This window comes from Pinus tabuliformis, chromosome 5_1 (genome assembly GCF_031772625.1).
Source record: "Pinus tabuliformis cultivar Carrire ecotype Pingquan chromosome 5_1, CPIR1, whole genome shotgun sequence".
Lineage (NCBI taxonomy): Eukaryota > Viridiplantae > Streptophyta > Pinopsida > Pinales > Pinaceae > Pinus > Pinus tabuliformis.
This window is the reverse complement of record NC_142305.1, coordinates 335,833,258-335,848,116: the sequence shown is the minus strand read 5'-3', so window position 1 is coordinate 335,848,116 and position 14,859 is coordinate 335,833,258. Positions and strand designations below refer to the sequence as shown.

Genomic DNA, 14,859 nt, shown 5'->3' with positions numbered 1-14,859 from the left:
GTTGGGAATATAATTTCAGGATTGAAGAATAAGAATATAGTGTTGAATTACAGTAATCATTGATTACCTTCTGAATATGATTGGAACAATGCCACTTCTGTAAATGGCGATCTGTTGAAAAGCAGGCTGAGCCATGTCGAAGTGTTGGAGAGGAGGATTGCACCATCCTCCATTGTCGTTGGGAAGGGCAGAGTTAGGGGGGCAGAGGTTAGTAGCAGTAACTGTCACAGTGCCCGGTAGACACCACTGAGGGTCGTAGTGGTGGTTGCATTTCATTTGGTAGCAGGCTCCACATGTAGCGCCATTTTTGAAAAGCGCCGTGCTCAGAGCTGCAGTGTTCGTTCCATAGCCTTGGCTATATAGGTTACCGTATCAGCACGCACCGCCTGTCAAATTAATTTCACGGTCGATTTGCTTAGCTAACATATGGTATTAAATAATGATCTAAAGCTGAAAATGAAGCCAATATTTTTGAACTTATATCTAGGCGTCGATTGTCGAAAATTGAACTTACCCATTGTGCCTGACGCATCGCTGCCACCGTAAAACGTAGCATGCGCGGATTGCCAGTCGCTACCTAGTGCATAAGCTATCCACAAGAAACCGAATGTTGTGGCGCCATTTCACAGCGAAATAGATGCTCGCTTAATGAATATCTGACGCTAGAACTAAGTAGAATGGAAAGTAGAACCGATCATCTGAGTCGATGGCTGATTGGTGAACTCCAACAGATATAAAGAATCGGGAGGTTGATAAGTTATCGAAATTTCTTCCGCTAACGTCGGCACCCACCGCAACGAGCGGATATTGTCTAGATATTAATATCCGTTGGAGAGTCGTTGGGTGCACAGTGCACATGCACCGCTCGTTCAAACTTTCGGTGACATCTGCACACGGGATTCAAGAATCAGGTGAATATTGCGATGACCAAGGGGTTCTTATTTTCAAAAGTCTGACCACAATATGACCGACACTACTAGAACTAGGGTTTCTTATTTTCAAAAGTCTAACCAAAATATGACTGACACTACTGGAACTAGAACTAGGGGTTCTTATTTTCAAAAGTCTGACCACAATATGACCGACACTACTGGAAAGGCCGGTGGCCCGTTGGTAACAATTAATTTTAATTTTTTTTTCATCTTTTATATATATATGCTAGAATAATGACTAATGACTCCTGCTTTATTTCTTTTCTAATTCATTTTTATGAAATTCTTATAATCTATGAAATCCACTATTAGTTTAATTAAATTGTAAAATAAAAGAAAAAATTATGGATAGATTTAATAGTTTAGTTTAATTGTAAAAAATCTTTACTTTAGAAAATTTATCAATAATTTATGCAATTTTTCTAGAAAAATATATATTTATTTGGAAAATGAAATGAAGAAAGAAAAGACAAATAGAACTAGAGAATTTACTAATATAATGAACTTCTCCAAATATTATTAACCAAAAAAATTAAAAAACATAACAATAAAAATCAAAACAATAATAGCTCATATAACTCTATGTAAATATCTTCATTTATAGTAAATCATCACAAGGGACAAAAATTACCTTTTAATATAATATATAAGAACTTAAAGAAACAAAATCCCTATAAAATGTGGTAGCAGGAAAAAGCATATACCACAACTTTTACATACAAATCTCATTTAGGTTGTTTAACTTACCATTACAAAGCCTATTTCCTACAAATATCATTTAAGTTGTTTAACTTACCATTACATTTTCTATTGTACTTAAGTTGTTTAACTTACCATTACAAAGCCTATTTCCTATTCTACTTGGAAAGTTTCTTGATAAGAAAAATTGACATTTACTAAATTTCTAAAATAAAAATTGGAAATTTTCACAATAAAAAAGGGACCAATAAAAAAAGTATATTAATTACTAAAAAAATTAAAAATTGGAAATTTTCACAATAAAAAAGAACCAATAAAAAAAACTATATTAATTGCTAAAAAAAACCAACTTTATGTTGGAAATTCAAAAACTACAAAATTTAACATAATACCAAAATGTAAAACTATCTTCATTCAATAAAAGAGATCGGTAACTATGTGTGCACTTACTATATTTCCAAAATATCTTCATTCAATAAAAGAGATCGGTAACTATATGTGCACTTAGTAGATTTCTAAAATAGCTAGATTTCTGAAATAGAAATTATTGAATGAAAGGAAGATATTGCCTTACCATGTTACTCATACCCATACTCTTTGGCATTTCATTAATAAATCATTGTGTGGTTTTATTTACTTGTTGTATGTGTTAAGTTATTTTATTTTTGATGAAAGATATTATGATATTCATTTTAATGAATTACTTTTAAATATTTTATTTATTTTGTTTTTTTTTTATAAAAAAATTTGGCACATGTGTGATAAGCTAAATTGTTTTAATTGAAATTTAATATGATATTTGATCTTTTATGAATATAAGTATTTTTTTTTTTTTTAATATTTTTTTTGAGAAATATTTTTTCATATTATTGGACTATCCACACTTTTTAATAATTATCATTGTATATTATTAATACAGTGGATTGCATCATTATTAATATAGTGGATTGGATTTCTTATCAAATTAAAAAATAAATATCTTATATTTCTATGTTAGAGTAGAGATGATGTTTTGAAAATGTCTTCATCATGCATGTATTTAGAACTTGTTGTATTTTTAATGATAAATTTGTAGTACTGTCCACAACCAAGCAAATAAAAGGTAAGCAGCTATAACTTTTAATCTTGTAATTAGTATAGTTTCAATGGAAATTATGGTTATTAGTCCCTGCCTGGACTATAGCGATCGATCGATCGTTGACTTCCTATTAATTCACTTTGACCGAATAATATTACCCGTACATTTGAGGTTCAAACCTATGTTTTAAAAAAAAATGTTCGGCTCAACCAATTTTTATCCAATGTTTCTATTTGGAGGTCTTATTGCCGGCCTTGCCTGCCCAGTGAGTGTAAGTTATTTTATCCTAAGTGTTTTAAAACAAAGGCCGATCAAGTTATTTTATGCAAAGTAATAAGGTTCGGGAAATTATTTTATACAATGTTTTTGTAACTTAGTTTACACTTGTCACCATTGCGTGCTGACATGATTGTTTATAGTTGTCACCACCTGTCTTCTTATCTATCCATTCCACCGCCCTCCCGCTCCCTCTTGCCCCTCTTCATTCCATTGAAGGCAGATTGTCCACCGCCCTCCCGCTCCCTGTTGCCCCTCTTCATTCAATTGCACTCCCTGTTGCCCCTCTTCATTCCATTGCAGACAGATTTTCCATTGCAGTGCATCCACTCTTCATTCCCGTGTTGATCTTTGTCCAGGTGTGTTTTCTCTACGAGGATGAAGCCATGCGCTGAAGCATTTGGGATTATTGTAACATAAACGACCTCTAGCTTCCACTGCAAAGACGTTGGGGCTGAATCAGTTTGCTGCTGCTGCAAACAAACTAAAGGTATGCTTTTACATATACTCAGTTTGTGTTTACATATATCTTCCCCTTTAAAGGTTTTTGGATCACTTTGTTGTTGTTGCAAACTGAACCCTCTAATTTTATAATGCTCCTCTGAGCAGTTTTCCTTAATGTGAGTTCTTTATTCTTTCTTCGGGTTGTAAAAGGAAGGCGAAACCAACTTAGCTGCTCCACCTAATTAGCTTTTCATGGTTGCTGCTCCACTTAATTAGCTTTTCATGGTTGTTGGCGGGTGTGAGTGAGCTACACTTTCCCATGGTGGGTTGGGAAATTTTTGTTGGTGGTTTGTTTCAGGGTTTTGTGCGAATAATGACGATTTTCCATATGAGTCTATCCGTGCACAATTAATTCGATGCCTTGGATTGCTCATGAAAATGAGAATGGCACGTTTACTTGCACAGATAACAAGTACGGGTGATTGTCTGCTCGTTTTGACATCCTACGGGCCATGATATAGCAAGCATGGATTAACCTTCATTACAGGATTTCCATTGAAAATGTTGTTGGTTGGGTTTGCACTCGAATAACTTTCCTTCACTCGAATAAATTTCCTTATTCATGAATTCTAGAAGATTGTCCAAGGATTTGAACGCTGGACATGTTCCCATGTCTACTTCAGGATCAAGATGACGAGGATATGGGGATATAACTTTTGTTGAAATCTAATTTCAACTGCGCACCCCAAAACCACCGCAGCAAAACCACAAACCCGCTTGAGGCATATCGGACCGCTCTTTGGTATGGAGTGGTTTCCGTACACAAGGGCCCGATAAAATTTAGTGTTGACGTGTGGCTCTCCCCATACGTAAGCATTTCTGACATCTCGGGACGTAATGATCAGTCAAGTAAGGCCTCCCGATATCCATTCCAGCCGTCCGATTTAATTCTTCATTCTCCGCCATCGATTGTCTCAACCTGCATACGACCAACATTAAAAGCTTGGCGTGGAGTAAAATCAAGTTTCATTGACCATACCTTTTAATTAATGAGGTGTCATATGCGTAGGTGAATAGTTAAGTTTTTCATATGGCATGTATTAAAATATAAAAATCGTATGTAATAAGTTTTGTTTAAGCATTGACCTTTTTTTTATTGGTATTGCACACGGGAGAAAAAAATTGGTGTTCGCAGCGAGAGAGAAAAACCAGAGAGCTTTTGCAGCAGCAAATAAAACAAGGAGAGCACAACACTGTGGAACTAGAGCAAGGGTTCCGAAACCAAAGTGGAGATTAACTTTTTCAAGAAGACATTTTGAAATACGCAGCAGCGTGAGAATTTTTTTTGTAATGGTTTGTGTGCTGGAGAGTTTATGAAATTTTTGGGTATTACAACTGCATATAAAAAAAATGTTTTTACATCAGTAAATCAATGTAAGAAATTTTTATTTCTACAGCAGTAAATGTAAAAACCTTTTTACAGCAGTAACTGTGAATGAAGATTTTACACAGCAGTGTAAAAATCATTTTGTAAAAGAAGCAGAGTATTTTTGGTGAATCCCTCTCAGCAAAGAGGATGAATATGTATCAGTGATTTTTGTTTTAATGAATAGAAATCTTTTTATGGTGGTGCAATACTCTGTTCTCAGTCAAATTTAAAAAAAAAAAAACTTCCCTGTGGACAAAAGATCCTGTGGAGAGGAAACAGAGCATTGCCTCTCTAGAGTTTAATTTTTTTGTTTTTGGGATTTTACCAGAAGAATCCCCAACAGTGGTATCAGAGCAGGCTTAGGCTCTTTGAAGGTGTTCAAGACGCTGAAGGGAGGAGTCTTTTGTTGCAGCAGTAGATCTTCTCCAGCAGAGTGAAGGCTCAGTAAAAAAAAATACTCAGGTATTTCACAAAGTTTTTTTTGTGTTGCTGAAGAAACAGTCAGTTGTTTTAAACACACAGTCAAGGATTTAGAGGCATAGATCAGAATGCAAGGAATGGCCAGCACAAGCACTGGTATGGGTATGTTTAACACCCAGCTCCCACAGTTTAATGGGAAAAACTATGACTATTGGGCAATAACCATGACAGCCCTGTTTGCCTCTCAAGATTTATGGGAAATAGTTGAAGATGGTTTTGAAGAACCAGTAGATGAAAATGAGTTTAATAGATTAACTCCAGCAGAGAAGGATCTGCTGAAGAGCAATAGGAAGAAGGATTCAAAAGCCCGTGTATTGTTGTATCTAGCAGTAGACCAGAGTGTGTTTCCAAGGTTAGCAGCAGCTAAGACATCCAATGAAGCATGGCAAACTCTCAAGAAAGCCTATCAAGGCATGGAGAGAGTGAAGACAACAAAACTACAATTGTTGAGGAAGGATTTTGAGAATCTGAACATGAAGGAGTCAGACAACATTGACTCATTCTTCACACATGTGATTGGTCTGGTCACACAGATAAGGACTCATGCAGAAACCCTTGAAGAAAGGAGGATTGTGGAGAAAATATTGAGGGTCTTACCCTCAAATTTTGATGCGATTGTCACCACCATTGAAGAGACAAAAGATGTCTCAAACTTTTCAGTTGATGAGCTTCATGCATCACTGATAACACATGAGCAGAGGTTGAATAGAAATGAAAACTCATCTCTAGAGCAAGCCTTCAAGACCCAGATGTCCTTTGGAAGAGGAAGAGGTCAAGGCAGAGAAAACAAGAGAGGAAGAGGCAGAAGCCAGAACAGAGGTGGAAGGAACAGCCCAGCAAATGCTCAAGGAAGAGGCAGCAATCCAAATCAGAACCAAGGCCAAGGCAGCAACCAACAAAGAGGACGACATCATGCTCAAGGATAAAGGTATGAAAAATCCAATGTCCAATGCTATTATTGTAAAAAATATGGGTACTATGCCAGTAAATGTAGGAAGAAGCAGCATGATATGAACAATAGATCAAATGCAAATATTACTAGAGAAAACAGCAGTCAAGATAATGTGTTGTTAGCCTGTAACATGGCTGAAACAAACAGTGAAGACATATGGTTTTTAGACTCAGGTTGCAGCAACCATATGACAGGAAACATAGCCCTCTTTTCTGCCCTAGATAAAAATGTGAAATCAGAAGTCACTCTAGGAACTGATAGCAAAGTCTCTGTTATGGGAAAAGGAGAGGTAAAAATATTTACAAAGAAGGGTGAGAAGAAAACCATAGCAGATGTCTACTATGTCCCTGGAATGAGATGTAACCTCTTGAGTATTGGACAGCTTGTTCAAAAAGGTTACAATGTTTTCTTTGAAAATGATGTATGCACCATCATGGATATATCACCCAGCAAATGATGCATTGTTGAAGTGAAGATGACAAGGAACAGGATGTTCCCTCTTAGAATAAGGGCAGATTTGAAAAACAAAGGAGAAATTGCAGCAGTTACCCAAGAGGCTTTCCAAAGCGTGCCAAAGGATGAAAATTGGTTGTGGCACTTGAGATTTGGACATCTCAATTTTGGAGGTCTAAACTTGTTAAGCAGAAAAGGAATGGTAAAAGGATTACCATTGATAGAGAAGCTGGACAGCCTTTGTGAAGGTTGCATTTTGGGAAAACAACACAGAGAAAGTTTTCCATCAGGAAAGAGCATAAGGGCAAAGGCACCCTTAGAGATCATCCACTCAGATTTATGTGGACCGATGCAAGCTCCATCATTAGCAGGCAGCCAATATTTCCTAACATTCATAGATGATTTTACAAGAAAAACTTGGGTATATTTCCTTAAAAGAAAAAGTGAAGTGTTTGAAAAATTCCGAAATTTCAAAGCACTTGTGGAGAACCAAAGCGGGCTGCATATTAAAGTTTTGAGAACTGATAGAGGAGGTGAGTATATCTCCAAGGAATTCCTAAGATTTTGTAGAGAAAATGGAATTCACAAACAGTTTACAGCTAGGTACACCCCACAGCAAAATGGAGTTGCTGAAAGGAAGAACAGGACCATCATGGATATGGCGAGGAGCATGCTGAAGGCAAAGCATTTGCCAAATGATTATTGGGCTGAAGCTGTAAATTATGCAGCGTACATTTTGAACAGGTGTCCTACAAAAGCAGTGATGAACAAAGTGCTGGAAGAAGCATGGAGTGGGAGAAAGCAAGGTGTCACCCACATGAGAGTTTTTGGATGTGTGGCCTATGCACACATTCCAGATCAGCTAAGGAAGAAGTTGGACAACAAAGGGGAGAAATGTATCTTCATTGGATACAGTGAAGAATCCAAAGCTTACAGGTTGTATATCCCATCTACCAAGAAGTTTTTCGTCAGCAGAGATGTTCAATTCATTGAGGAGGAAGCTTGGGATGGAAGCATAGAGAAAACAGTGAATGTTAAAAACTGTTTGTCTCATGATGAAGATGATGAGGAGGTGGCTGAAATGCATCCCCAAACAGCAGCGCCAACACAAGGACAACAAGAGACACCATTGAGGATAAATGAAAGCGCTTCATCAAGCACACCACAAGTAGGAAATTCAAGTGCATCTTCAAGCACTTGCACACCAAATGAAAGAGGTAAGAAGTTTAGAAATCTAAGTGACATTTATGATGAAGGAATGAATTCCTTATTTGCCTTGTATTGTCATGTTGATGATCCTATTCATTTCGAAGATGCAATTAAAGATAGGAAATGGATAGAAGCTATGGATGAGGAGATGAATGCCATAGAGAGAAACAAAACATGGGATTTGGTTGAGCTACCAAGAGGCAAAGAAGTCATTGGAGTGAAATGGGTTTACAAGACCAAGAGCAATGTTGAAGGCAAGATAGAAAGGCATAAGGCAAGGCTAGTTGTCAAAGGGTACAAGCAGCAGTATGGGAGAGATTATGAGGAGACTTTCGCCCCGGTTGCAAGAATGGAAACCGTGAGAGCAGTGTTGTCCATAGCAGCACAAAACAATTGGAAAGTATACCAAATGGACGTGAAGTCAGCATTCCTAAATGGACTGTTAATGGAAGAAGTTTATGTTGAACAACCTCTAGGCTATGAGAAGAAAGGTGAAGAGCACAAAGTGTGCAAATTGAAGAAAGCTCTTTATGGGCTGAAGCAAGCACCAAGAGCATGGTACACCAGGATAGATTCATATCTATTGGATAATGAATTCGACAAGTGTGAGGGAGAACCCACCGTCTACATCAAAGAAAAAGATGGTAAAATTTTAATTGTAGTATTGTATGTTGATGATGTTATTTTCACAGGTAATGATGATCATCTCATTGAGAATTTTAAATCAGTCATGAAGGAGGAATTTGAAATGACTGACATGGGTTTCTTGAGATACTTCTTAGGCATAGAAGTAGATCAAAATGAAAAAGGAATTTTTATCTCAAAAGCTAGATATGTAAATCAAGTGTTGGGCAGATTTAACATGCAAGAATGCAAGGCAGCGATCACTCCCACAGTAATGGGATTAAAACTCAGCAGAGAGGACAGCAGCAAGGATTTTGATCCTAGTTTGTACAAGAGTATTGTAGGCAGCCTTATGTATTTAACAACAACTAGGCCTGACATTATGTATGCTGTTAGTTTAATTTCCAGATTCATGGAGAGGCCAAAGGAGGCACATTGGCAGGCATCAAAAAGAATTTTGAGGTATGTCAAAGGTACCAAAATGTTTGGAATTTTATATAATGTCTCAGAACATTCAGATTTGGTTGGATACACTGATAGTTATTGGGCTGGAAGTGTAGATGATCGGAAAAGCACTTCCGGTTATGTTTTTCATATGGGTTCAGGAGCCATTTCATGGGCTTCTAAGAAGCAGTCCATTGTAGCATTGTCTACAGCAGAGGCTGAATATGTGGCAGCTATAGCAGCAGCATGTCAAGCAGTTTGGATGAGAAGAATGTTGAGGAGCTTAGGCCAAGAGCATTCAAAAGCAACAATGATTTTTTGTGACAATAGCTCAGCTATTGCATTGTCAAAGAATTCAGTGTTTCATAAGAGAACGAAACACATTGATACAAGGTTTCACTACATCAGAGAATTGGTGAACAATGGAAAAATTGTCTTAGAACATTGCAGGACTCAAGAACAGGTTGCAGACATCTTGACAAAGCCACTGGATCATAAAAGCTTTGAATTTTTGAGGAAGTGTCTGGGTATGACCGAATGCCCAGCAGTTGAAATTAAAGGGAATTGTTGAAATCTAATTTCAATTGCGCACCCCAAAACCACCGCAGCAAAACCACAAACCCGCTTGAGGCATATTGGACCGCTCTTTGGTATGGAGTGGTTTCCGTACACAAGGGCCCGATAAAATTTAGTGTTGACGTGTGGCTCTCCCCATACGTAAGCATTTCTGACATCTCGGGACGTAATGATCAGTCAAGTAAGGCCTCCCGATATCCATTCCAGCCGTCCGATTTAATTCTTCATTCTCCGACATCGATTATCTCAACCTGCATATGGCCAACATTAAAAGCTTGGCGTGGAGTAAAATCAAGTTTCATTGACCATACCTTTTAATTAATGAAGTGTCATATGCGTAGGTGAATAGTTAAGTTTTTCATATGGCATGTATTAAAATATAAAAATCGTATGTAATAAGTTTTGTTTAAGCGTTGACATTTTTTTTATTGGTATTGCACACGGGAGAAAAAAATTGGTGTTCGCGGCAGCGAGAAAAACCAGAGAGTTTTTGCAGTAGCAAATAAAACAAGGAGAGCACAGCACTGTGGAACTAGAGCAAGGGTTCCGAAACCAAAGTGGAGATTAACTTTTTCAAGAAGACATTTTGAAATACGCAGCAACGTGAGAATTTTTTTTGTAATGGTTTGTGTGCTGGAGAGTTTATGAAATTTTTGGGTATTACAACTGCATATAAAAAAAAATGATTTTACATCAGTAAATCAATGTAAGAAATTTTTATTTCTACAACAGTAAATGTAAAAACCTTTTTACAGCAGTAACTGTGAATGAAGATTTTACACAGCAGTGTAAAAATCATTTTGTAAAAGAAGCAGAGTATTTTTGGTGAATCCCTCTCAGCAAAGAGGATGAATATGTATCAGTGATTTTTGTTTTAATGAATATAAATCTTTTTATGGTGGTGCAATGCTCTGTTCTCAGTCAAATTTAAAAAAAAAACTTCCCTGTGCACAAAAGATCTTGTGGAGAGGAAACAGAGCATTGCCTCTGTGGAGTTTATTTTTTTTGTTTTTGGGATTTTACCAGAAAAATCCCCAACAACTTTGGGATGATCAGTTGCTTTGGGTGTGTAGAATAGAACTATGCAGAAAATATATATTTGCAGGAGTGTTAATTTTACTTCCATTACATGTCTATGTGATTCTGTAAATAATTTTTTTAAACATCAAATTTTTTACAATTCATGTGCAGAATTTTTTACAATTCATGTGCAGAATGACAGAGAGGAAGATAATTTTTTTAACTTCCAACTTCACTAACCTTAGAAAAGTTACCTGATGTGTAGAATACAAGAGTTCCTCCCTCACTAAATGAGGGTGCTAGCAGTTCAAGCGCTTAGAGTACGATTAGTGAAGAAGAATTTGTTCTAATTCATTTCTAGAACCACCTGCCTAAGAGGAATTGGGTATTGAGTCGGAAGAAGATTAATCTATAAGTACTCATTATTTTCCTGTTAATATAAATGGTAAAATACCTATGATCATCAATCGTAGGAGCGTGGACGAGAAACTCATCCATGGTTTTCCCTACCTAGATTTTTTCGGAGCTTGAGTTGTGCTATATATTTTTTTTACCACCCATTGACTAAGTGGTTGGAAACAAGGGTCGTGACTCGAACTCACCTTATTGATCAAGCAGAATCAAAGGTGCTTGGTCACCCAGCAGCTCCTCCACCACAAACTTCCATTGCAAGCATCCACCCAAATGGTTGAATCTCCTTCTAGAGTCTTTCTAAAATTGTCCTGAAGAAATGACTCTAAAATTGTCCTGAAGAAATGATTCAAGGCAGTGGGGGCACGTGGAATGTATCCAAGGCCATATGTCACCAAATGTTTGTTTATTTTTATTTCTAACAAATAAATAACTAACATAAAAACATATGCAAATTTATATAAAATAAAAATTAATATGATTAAATAAATTGAAGTAATTTCTTTTTAGTTGTCGTATATGGTGCATGGTTCGATATTCAAATATGGTATGGTTGTTTTATGAGGTATAAATGTCGATGGGTTAGTTTCCCGAGAGCGAGCTCAAAGGTATCGCTTTCTATACCAAGTATAGCGAAGGAGGAATGGTCATATACTTTCGGTGCGATGGAGCTGGACTTGCTACTATAACTGATACTTTGGAACAACAACAATGAACAATATTCCTTATTGTTTCAAAGCTTGCGGAAAATTAGAAATATGGACAATATGTAAGTCCACCACTCTCATATATAGATACAACATTATCTTGTATAAATTCCTAAGCCCTCTAGACATGAAATAGACACGTAGACATTGAGCTATGGCAGGTGATGAGATAAAATGATTAGATGGCCGATGTAGCCCGTTCTCGTTGTCTCAACACTTTGTGACCTTAGATTATCTGTTCTCATTGTTGCGTGTAAGCTTGAATGGCTTTTCAAACCTTCTTACTCTGCTTTTGCAGGCTATGACTTAGATTCTGTATTTATTTTTAGTAATAATCGATATTTTATTGTGTACTTTCTTTTTGCAATTTTTTTATTGTGCGGAAGAAAAATAGTGTTATGTAAAGCTTTTGAATGTGTAAAATAGTGTTATGTAAGGCTTTTGAATGTGTAAAATAATGTCATGCAAATTGTAGATTGTTTATATTTCACATTTTTTTTCGTCATGCCTGAAACAGACCCCTTGAGAAAGACCCGCATCTCCGCTCACTGACGTTCGCTCTTAGCTACTGCTCACTTAGCTACTGCTCCGGGGAATGACACTCTTTGGGAATGAGGGTGTTAACTCTAACTGACGTTCGCTTAGCTACCGCTAACTGACGTTCACTCTTAGCTAAGGTAAGGCCTAACCTAAACCCCAAAATGTCCAGTCATGGTGTTTCTGGGTTTGACGCTATCTAAGGCACCCCAAAATGTCCAGTCATGGTGTTTCTGGGTTTGACGCTATCTAGGGCTTTGAATGTGTAAAATAATGTCATGCAAACTGCAGATTGTTTATATTTCACATTCTTTTTCGTCATGCAAAGTGTAGATTGTTTATATTCCGCAAAGTGTAGATTGTTTATATTTCACATAATTTTTGTTGTTTTCGTCCGGCAACACCTCAAGTTCTGGCAAGTGATTTTAATCATCAAACCATGAATCGTAATGGAAGTGGAGACTATGATTTTAATCATCAAACCATGAATCGTAATGGAAGTGGAGACTATGGATATTATGTGCATAAAGTTGTAGTGGGTCAATTTGCATAAAATATAAAAACAAACAATTATTAGAAATTAAATTTCTAATAATTACATGGTAAAAATTTCTAATAATTACATGTGAAATTAAATACTTCGTCACTCTAATAATTAAATAATTACTAATTAAATAATTACAAATTACTAATTACTAATTAAATAATTACATGGTAATAAGTGAAATTAAATACTTCGTCACTCTAATAATTAAATAATTACTAATTGAATAATTATAAATTACTAATTAAATAATTACATGGTAAGAAGTGAAATTAAATACTTCGTCACTCTAATAATTAAATAATTACTAATTAAATAATTACAAATTACTAATTAAATAATTACATGGTAATAAGTGAAATTAAATACTTCGTCACTCTAATAATTAAATAATTACTAATTGAATAATTACAAATTACTAATTAAATAATTACATGGTAAGAAGTGAAATTAAATACTTCGTCACTTTCAAACTATGAATTGTAATGGAAATTCATGGAGACTATAGAGATTATGTCCATTGAATAGTAATAAAAATGGAGACTATGGAGATTATATGCATAATGTTTTTGTGGATCAATTTGCATAAAATATAATAATTATTATAATTATTAGAAATTAAATAGTTGCATAGCAAAAACTGAAATTAGATAAACTAAATTTTTGTTTCAAGAGCGAGAATTGCTACATAAATACTAAATAAAAAACTTAATCATCAAAACCTTATTAATACATACCTCATATATTGGATACGTCAGTCTAAGATTAACATAAATTAATATTATGTATAGTTAATTGATTCTATTGTCTTTGAATCTATTAAATAATTTTATTGTCTTTAAATCAATGAAGATTAACATATAACATAAATTAATACTATATATAGTTAATTGATTCTATTGTCTTTAAATCAATGAATTATATGTACAGGGAAAAGGAAAGAGGCAACGAAACCGTCATTCTTGCAATATTCCAGGCAAGGGAATGAATGATTTATATGTACAGAGAAAAGGAAAGAGGTAATGAAAGAGTCATTCTTGCAATATTCCAGGCAAGGGAATGAATGGTTGAGAGTTATTAAGAGTTTCTACTTACAACATTTGCATTTAAAATTTGTATCAATAGTTTTTTTTATTGCATGTAGATATGTATCCGTACGGCTATATATCATTTCCTGACCATTGGATTTAAACGGTTATATATCATATTTATTTCGGGAGCATTAGATTTCAATGGCTATATATCATATCTATTTCTGGAGCAATGGATTTAAATGGCATTGGAATTTTCTAACTGAAACTCATGCATTCATTCCATGCAGGATGCAAGCTTATATAAGACACGGTCGAGTGTTGGAAGCATTTCTCAATTCCAAAATAGAGCTTGAATGGAATATCGTATGCATATTATTGCATGCTTGCCCGTGGTATCATTGAGTGATTATAAAGATGGCAACAGTTTTGTTTTCAACTTTCCATCATCATAAAAGTTTTAGAGATAAGAATGCAAAATAGTGCCCCAATTTACTTTCAATGATTTTAAAGATAGATTGTTGTTCCAGGATCTTAGCATCAGTGCTGGACGATCTCCGTTGCTTCAGTTTGGCCCTTCATTGCTTGGTTGTTTAGATTGGTTCGATGGATTGGCAGACTAGATTATTTTAGGGTAGGCTTATTCTCAATGTATCATTAACACCTTGAGGGAATTAGAGCAGTCCTATATAGAGGGTTTTGAACCCAGGTCTTCACATTAATACAAGCTCGATCACCTTGATATTGTGATGGATTGTGAGATATTGTTTCTAACAGTTGCACTGATCAGTGATCAGTGTAAGGAGGATCTAGAATTAGCTGCTTAAAAAAATAAAAAATCCATGTTGTTGAGATGATATGAGAGCGCATTGTTTGCCAGTGATTTGTTATTAAACTTAGATTATTTTTTTCTTTAATCCATTGATTTGATTTGAGATTAAACTTAATTAACTTTTTCACTTGATCCAGTGATTTGATGGAGAGCCATGTTTGAATCCCAGAATGGTATTGTT

General features: G+C 35.6%; 1 long non-coding RNA gene across 2 annotated transcripts; it reads left to right on the top strand.

The window, feature by feature from the left end:
* The first annotated feature begins 3,186 nt into the window (after positions 1-3,186).
* LOC149164753 (uncharacterized) lies at positions 3,187-14,568 on the top strand. Of its 2 annotated transcripts, XR_016260277.1 has the most exons (5): positions 3,187-3,475; positions 12,252-12,411; positions 13,746-13,834; positions 14,137-14,241; positions 14,377-14,568. It is a non-coding gene; the product is annotated as an uncharacterized LOC149164753 (long non-coding RNA). The 2 variants fall into 2 exon arrangements; XR_016260278.1 differs by lacking the exon at positions 12,252-12,411.
* Positions 14,569-14,859: the final 291 nt, after the last annotated feature.